The sequence below is a fragment of the Macaca mulatta genome, chromosome 6 (assembly GCF_049350105.2).
Source record: "Macaca mulatta isolate MMU2019108-1 chromosome 6, T2T-MMU8v2.0, whole genome shotgun sequence".
NCBI classification, from domain to species: domain Eukaryota; kingdom Metazoa; phylum Chordata; class Mammalia; order Primates; family Cercopithecidae; genus Macaca; species Macaca mulatta.
The window spans coordinates 166,292,479-166,300,957 of NC_133411.1; positions in this window are offsets into that span (position 1 = coordinate 166,292,479).

Sequence of the window (8,479 nt, forward strand, 5' to 3'; positions counted from 1 at the left end):
AAGAGATTCCCATATAAGTAGAAGTTGAGGGAGTTTGTGACCACTAGACCTGCCCTGCAAAAAATACTAGAGGGAGTCCTACAGGTTGAAATGAAAGGACACTAGACAATAACATGAAGCTATATGAAGAAATAAAGATCTCAGCAAAGGTAAACACATGGGCAAGTTGTAAAGCTAATATTCTTGTAAGAATGATCTGTAACCATATTCTTCATTTCCTGCATGATTTAAGAGACTAAAAATTATTACTAGTCCAAAAGCTAGTACAGTTAACCCTTGAACAACATGGGTCCACTTATATGTGGATTTTTACTTTTTCTTTTTCTTTTTTTTTTTTTTTTTGAGACAGGGTCTCATTGTGTCACCCAGACTGGATTGAAGTGGTGCAATAATGGCTCAGTGCAGCCTCAACCTCCCAGGCCCAGGTGATCCTCTTATCTCAGCCTCCCAAGTCGCTGGGACCACAGGCACGTGCCATCATGCCTGGCTAATTTTTTTTTGTAGAGACAGGGTTTTGCCATATTGCCTGGGCTGGTTTCAAACTCCTGGACTCAAGGGATCCACCCTCCTTAGCCTCCCAAAGTGCTGGGATTACAGGCGTGAGACACCATGCCCAGCCACATGTGGATTTAAAAAAAAAAAATTGAAAAACTTTTTGGAGATTTGCAACAATTTGAAAATAATCACAGATGAATTGCATAGTCTAGAAATATAAAAAAGTAAATGTTATGAATATATAAACTATAAATAGGTGCTATTTTATCATTTACTACCATAAAATATATAGAAATTAGAAAAAGTTAAAATTTATGAAAACTTACACACACACTTACATGCCATACTTGTGCTATTTGCAATCAAGAGAAATGTAAATAAAGATGTAGTATTAAACCACAACTGCATAAAATTAACTGGAGTACATACTGTACTGTTGTAATAATTTCATAGATACTTTCTGTTGCTGTTGCAGTGAGACCAAGTGTGGTGAGTATCTGCTTAAAATGTTGTGTGATGCTATGCATCTCCATGTGAACAGTTTGTCCCTCTAGTAAATTGCATGTAGCAGTAAAAAGATCTCCGGCAGTCCTCACGTATTTTTCCTTATGTTTAGTGAAATATTGTAAAACTTGAGTAACAACCTGAGGCCCATACAAAATGCCACTAGTGATGCTGGAAGTGTTCAAGAAGGTGAGAAAAGTCATGACATTACAAGAAAAAGTTGAACTACTTGATATGTATAGACTGAGGTCTGCAGCTGGGGTTGTCCACCACTTCAAGATAAATGAATCCTACATTAGGACCACTGTAAAATAATGAAGCTAAAGCTGCAGCTATGCCAGCAGGCATGAAAAACCTTGTTCTCTGTACAAAATACTTTATCTCATATTGAAAATGCAGCTTTCATATGAGTACAGGGTTGCTAGAAGAAAGGCATACATGGATATGGTTCAAAGATGGCCGAATAGGAATAGCTCCAGTCTACAGCTCCCAGCATGAGCAACGGAGAAGAAAGATGATTTCTGCATTTCCAACTGAGGTACCAGGTTCATCTCATTGGGACTGGTTGGACAGTGGGTGCAGCCCACACAGTGTGAGTGGAAGCAACGCAGGGCATCACCTCACCTGGGAAGCGCAAGGGGTCGGGGAATTCCCTTTCCTAGCCAAAGAAGCCACGACAGACGGTACCTGGAAAAACTGGGACACTCCCACCCTAATACTGTGCTTTTCCAATGGTCTTAGCAAATGGCACACCAGAAGATTATATCCCACACCTGGCTCAGTGGGTCCTGCACCCACAGAGCCTTGCTCACTGCTAGCACAGCAGTCGGAGATCAAACCGCAAGGCAGCAGTGAGGCTGGGGGAGGAGCATCCACCATTGCTGAGGCTTGACTAGGTAAACAAAGCGGCCAGGAAACTCAAACTGGGTGGAGACCACCGCAGCTCAACGAGACCTGCCTGCCTCTGTAGACCCCACCTCCGGGGACAGGGCATATCTGAACAAAAGGCAGCAGAAACTTCTGCAGACTTAAACATCCCTGTCTGACAGCTTTGAAGACAGTAGTGGTTCTCCCAGTGTGGAGTTTGAGATCTGAGAACAGACAGACTGCCTCCTCAAGTGGGTCCCTGACCCCTGAATAGCCTAAGTGGGAGGCACCTCCCAGTAGGGGCTGACACCTCACATGGTTGGATGCCCCTCTGAGACAAAGCTGCCAGAGGCAGCAACATTTGCTGTTCTGCAGCATCCGTTGGTGATACCCAGGCAAACAGGGTCTGGAGTGGACCTCCAGCAAACTCCAACAGACCTGTAGCTGAGGGTCCTGACTGTTAGAAGGAAAACTAACAAACAGAAAGGACATCCACACCAAAACCCCATCTGTATGTCACCATCATCAAAGACCGAAGGTAGACAAAACCATAAAGATGGGGAGACACCAGAGCAGAAAAACTGAAAATTCTAAAAATCAGAGCACCTCTTCTCCTCCAAAGGAACACAGCTCCCTCACCAGCAACGGAACAAGGCTGGACGGAGAATGACTTTGACAAGTTGAGAGAAGAAGGCTTCAGATGATCGGTAATAACAAACTTCTCTGAGCTAAAGGAGGATGTTCGAACCCATCACAAAGAAGCTAAAAACCTTCAAAAAAAAGATTAGATGAATGGCTAACTAGAGTAAACAGCATAGAGTAGACCTTAAATGACCTGATGGGAGGTGAAAACCATGGCATGAGAACTATGTGATGCATGCACAAGCTTCAGTAGCTCATTCGATCAAGTGGAAGAAAGTGTATCAGTGATTGAAGATCAAATGAATGAAATGAAGTGAGGAAAAAAGAGTAAAAATAAACGAACAAAGCCTCCAAGAAATATGGGACTATGTGAAAAGACCAAATCTATGTCTGACTGGTGTACCTGAAAGTGACTGGGAGAATGGAACCAAGTTGGAAAACACTCTTCAGGGTATTATCCAGGAGAACTTCCCCAACCTAGCAAGGCAGGCCAACATTCAAATTCAGGAAATACAGAGAATGCCACAAATATACTCCTTGAGAAGAGCAACTCCAAGACACATAATTGTCAGATTCACCAAAGTTGAAATGAAGGAAAAAATGTTAAGGGCAGTCAGAGAAAGGTCTGGTTACACACAAAGGGAAGCGCATCAGACTAACCAGCAGATCTCTCAGCAGAAACTCTACAAGCCAGAATAGAGTGGAGGCCAATATTCAACATTCTTAAAGAAAAGAATTTTCAGCCAGGGGTGGTGGCTCAAGCCTGTAATCCCAGCACTTTGGGAGGCCAAGGTGGGCGGATCATGAGGTCAGGAGATCGAGACCATCTTGGCTAACATGGTGAAACCCCATCTCTACTAAAAATACAAAAAAAAATTAGCCGGGCGTGGTGGTGAGCACCTGTAGTCCCAGCTACTCGGGAGGCTGTGGCAGGAGAATGGCGTGAACCCGGGAGGCGGAGCTTGCAGTGAGCCGAGATCATGCCACTCCACTCCAGCCTGGGCGACAGAGCGAGACTCGGTCTCAAAAAAAAAAAAAAAAAAAAGAAAAGAATTTTCAACCCAGAATTTCATATCCAGCCAAACTAAGCTTCATAAGTGAAGGAGAAATAAAATTCTTTACAGACAAGCAAATGCTGAGAGATTTTGTCACCACCAGGCCTGCCTTACAAGAGCTCCTGAAAGAAGCACTAAACATGGAAAGGAACAACCGGTACCAGCCACCTCAAAAATATGCCAAATTGTAAAGACCATCAATGCTAGGAAGAAACTGCATCAAACAATGAGCAAAATAACCAGCAAACATCATAATGACAGGATCAAATTCACACATAACAATATTAACCTTAAATGTAAATGGGCTAAATGCTCCAATTAAAAGGCACAGACTGGCAAATTGGATAATGAGTCAAGATCCATCAGTGTGCTGTATTCAGGAGACCCATCTCACATGCACAGACACACATGGGCTCAAAATAAAGGGATGCAGGAAGATCTACCAAGCAAATGGAAAACAAAAAAAAAGCAGAGGTTGCAATCCTAGCCTCTGATAAAACAGACTTTAAACCAACAAAGATCAGAAGAGACAAAGAAGGCCATTACATAATGGTAAAGGGATCAATTCAACAAGAAGAACTAACTATCCTAAATATATATGCACCCAATACAGAAGCACCCAGATTCATAAAGCAAGCCCTTAGAGACCTACACAGAGACTGAGACTCCCACACAATAATGGGAGACTTTAACACCCCACTGTCAACATTAGACAGATCAACGAGTCAGAAAGTTAACAAGGATATCCAGGACTTGAACTCAGCTCTGCACCAAGCGGACCTAATAGACATCTACAGAACTCTCCACCCAAATCAAGAGAATATGCATTCTTCTCAGCACCACATTGCACTTAGTCCAAAATTGACCACATAGTTGGAAGTAAATGTACAAGAACAGAAATCATAACAAACTGTCTCTCAGACCACAGTGCAATCAGATTAGAACTCAGGATTAAGAAACTCACTCAAAACCACTCAACTACATGGAAACTGAACAACCTGCTCCTGAATGACTACTAGGTACATAACAAAATGAAGGCAAAAATAAAGATGTTCTTTGAAACCAATGAGAACAAAGACAACATACCAGAATCTCTGGGACACATTTAAAGCAGTGTATAGAGGGAAATTTATAGTACTAAATGCCCACAAGGGAAAGCAGGAAAGATCTAAAACTGACACCCTAACATCACAATTAGAAGAACTACAGATGCAAGAGCAAACAAATTCAAAAGCTAGCATAAGGCAAGCAATAAGTAAGACCAGGGCAGAATGGAAGGATATAGAGACACAAAAACCCTGCAAATAATTAATGAATCCAGGAGCTGGTTTTTTGAAAAGATCAACAAAATTGATAGACCACTAGCAAGACTAATAAAGAAGAAAAGAGAGAAGAATCAAATAGATGCAATAAAAAATGATAAAGGGGATATCACCACCAATCCCACAGAAATACAAATTACCAACAGAGAATACTATAAACACTTCTACACAAATAAACTAGAAAATCTGGAAGAAATGGATAAATTCCTGGACACATACACCCTCCTAAGACTAAACCAGGAAGAAGTTAAATCCCTGAATAGACCAATAACAGGCTCTGAAACTGAGGCAATAATAGCCTACCAACCAAAAAAAGTCCAGAAGCAGATGGATTCACAGCTGAATTGAACCAGAGGTCCAAAGAGGAGCTGGTACCATTCCTTCTGAAACTATTCAGATCAATAGAAAAAGAGGGAATCCTCCCTAACTCATTTTATGAGGCCAACATCATCCTGATACCAAAGCCTGGCATTGACACAACAAAAAAAAAGAATTTTAGACCAATATCCCTGATGAACATCAATGCAAAAATCTTCAATAAAATACTGGCAAACTGAATCCAGCAGCACATCAAAAAGCTTATCCCACCACAATCAAGTTGACTTCATCCCTGGGAGGCAAGGCTGGTCAATATATGCAAATCAATAAACATCGTCAATCACAAACAGAACCAAAGACAAAAACCACATGATTATCTCAATAGATGTAGAAAAGGCCTTCAACAAAATTCAACAGCCCTTCATGCTAAAAACTCTCAATAAACTAGGTATTGATGGGACATCTCAAAATAATAAGCTATTTATGAAAAACCCACAGTCAATACCATACTGAATGGGCAAAAACTGGAAGCATTTCCTTTGAAAATTGGCACAAGACAGGGATGCCCTCTCTCACCACTCCTATTCAACATAGTGTTGGAAGTTCTGGCCAGGGCAATCAGGCAAGAGAAAGAAATAAAGGATATTCAATTAGGAAAAGAAGAAGTCAAATTGTCCCTGTTTGCAGATGACATGACTGTATATTTAGAAAACCCCATCATCTCAGCCCAAAATCTCCTTAAGCTGATAAGCAACTTCAGCAAAGTCTCAGGAAACAAAATCAATGTGCAGAAATCACAAGCATTCCTATACACCAATAATACACAAATGGAGAGCCAAATCATGAGTGAATTCCTATTCACAATTGCTTCAAAGAGAATAAAATACCTAGGAATCCAACTTACAAGGGATGTGAAGGACCTCTTCAAGGAGAACTACAAATCACTGCTCAATGAAATAAAAGAGAGAGGACACAAACAAATGGAAGAACATTCCATGCTCATGGATAAGAAGAATCAACATTGTAAAAAAGGTAATTTATAGATTCAATGCCATCCCTATCAAGCTACCAATGACTTTCTTCACAGAATTGGAAAAAACTGCTTTAAAGTTCATATGGAACCAAAAAAGAGCCCACGTTGCCAAGACAATCCTAAGCCAAAAAAGAACAAAGCTAGAGGCATCACACTACCTGACTTCAAACTATACTACAAGGCTACAGTAACCAAAACAGCTGGGTACTGGTACCAAAACAGATATATAGTCCAATGGAACAGAACAGAGCCCTCTGAAATAATACCACAAACACAACATCTCTAATTCAATCTCTCTAGATCAGAGGGTCATAAGTACCTTTGAGGCCCGTTACACATGGTACTCTACAGAAAGGATTGTTGACACTACCAAGGAGAACCCTGATAGAACATCAAGAAAGTCTGGAAGGATTACACCATTCATGATTCCACTAGTATTACAGAAAAATCTGTTAAAGCCATCAAGCCCCAAATAATAAATTCCTACTGGAGAAAACCCTGTCCAGATGTTGTGCATGACTTCACAGGATTTACAACAGAGACAATCAAGGAAATCATGAAAGCGATTGTGAATATGACTTGGATCTTAGAGAAATTTAAGCACCAATAGATGCCACTCCAGAGCAACTAACAGAAGATGACTTAGAGATGAGTGCTTCAGAACCAGGGCCAGGCAATGAGGAAGAAGACGCAAAAGTAGCTGCGTCAGAAAACAAATTGACATTAGACCATCTGGAAGAAGGGTTTTGATTCTTCAAGACTGCTTTTGACTTCTTTTCTGACATTGGACCCTTCTATGATACAGGCACTGAAACTAAAGCAAATGGTGGAAGAAGGATTGGTACCACATAGAAATACTTTTAGAAAAATGCAAAAGCAAAAAAAAAAAAAAAGTCAGAAATTACAATGTAGTTTTGTAAAGTTGCACCAAGTATGCATGTGTCTCCTACCTCTCCTTCCACCTCCTCCACCTTTCTGCCTCTGCCATCCCTGAGACAGCAAGACCAATCTGTCCTCTTCTTCTTTCTTCTCAACCTACTCAACATAGTTGACAAGGATGAAGACCATTATGATGATCCATTTCCACTTAACGAACAGTAAATATATTTTCTCTTCTGTATTCTCCTGCTCGCTTTAAGAATATAGTATATGATATATATATAAAATATGTGTTAACAGTTTATGGTACCAGTAATGGTTCTGGTTAACAATAAGCTACTAATAGCTAAGTTTTTTTGGAAGTCAAAATTGTATGAATACTTTTGACTCCACTGATGTCAGCACCTCTAACCCCCACATTTTCAATAGTCAACTGTGTTATTGCAATGTCAGTTTGTAATTCTACGTTTTGTTTTCTACATAATTTAAGAGACTAATGCATTTTTTAAAACAATTATTAGTTTACATTTTTGGACACAATGTACAAAGATGCATTTTTTAACTTCAATAGCTGACAGCAGTGGGGATGGAGCTGTAAATGAGCAGAACTTTTGTGTTATTGAAGCTATTAAGACTGATATAAATTCACATTATAGTATTATAACTTTAGGATGTTAAATGTAATATTCACAGTAACTGCAAAGAAAATAGTTATGGAATTTACACAAAAGGAGATAAGGAAATTGAAATGTTTCACTATTTAAAAAATTAAACATAAGAGACAATGCAGAAAAAAGACAAAAGAAGTTATAAGGCATATAAAAAAAAACAAAAAATGACAGAAGTCCCTCCTTCTCAGTAATTACTTTAAATTTAAATGCATTACATATTTCACTCAAAAGACAGTTGGGCAGAATAGATTTTTTAAAATGATCTAACCATATGCTGTCTATAAGAGACTCACTTTAGAATCCAAAGACATAAATAGGTTGAAAGTGACAAGATATTTCATGCACATAGCAACCAAGAAGAGCAGGGATGGGAATATCAGACAAAATAGACTTTAAATTAAAAGAATCATAAGAGACAAAGGTATTATATATTAATAAGAGATTCAATACAGTAAAACATAACATAATAAACATTTACATACCTAATAACAGCTAATCAAAACATATGAAGCAAAAGGTGGCTGAACTGTATGGAGAAATAGATGTTTCTACAATGATAGAGACTTCAATATCTCACTCTCAATAATGGACCGAACAACCAGACATAAGGAAATAGAGGACTTGAACAACACAATAAATCAACTAGACCTAATAGACATATAGGACACTCTACCAACAAGAGAATATATGTTT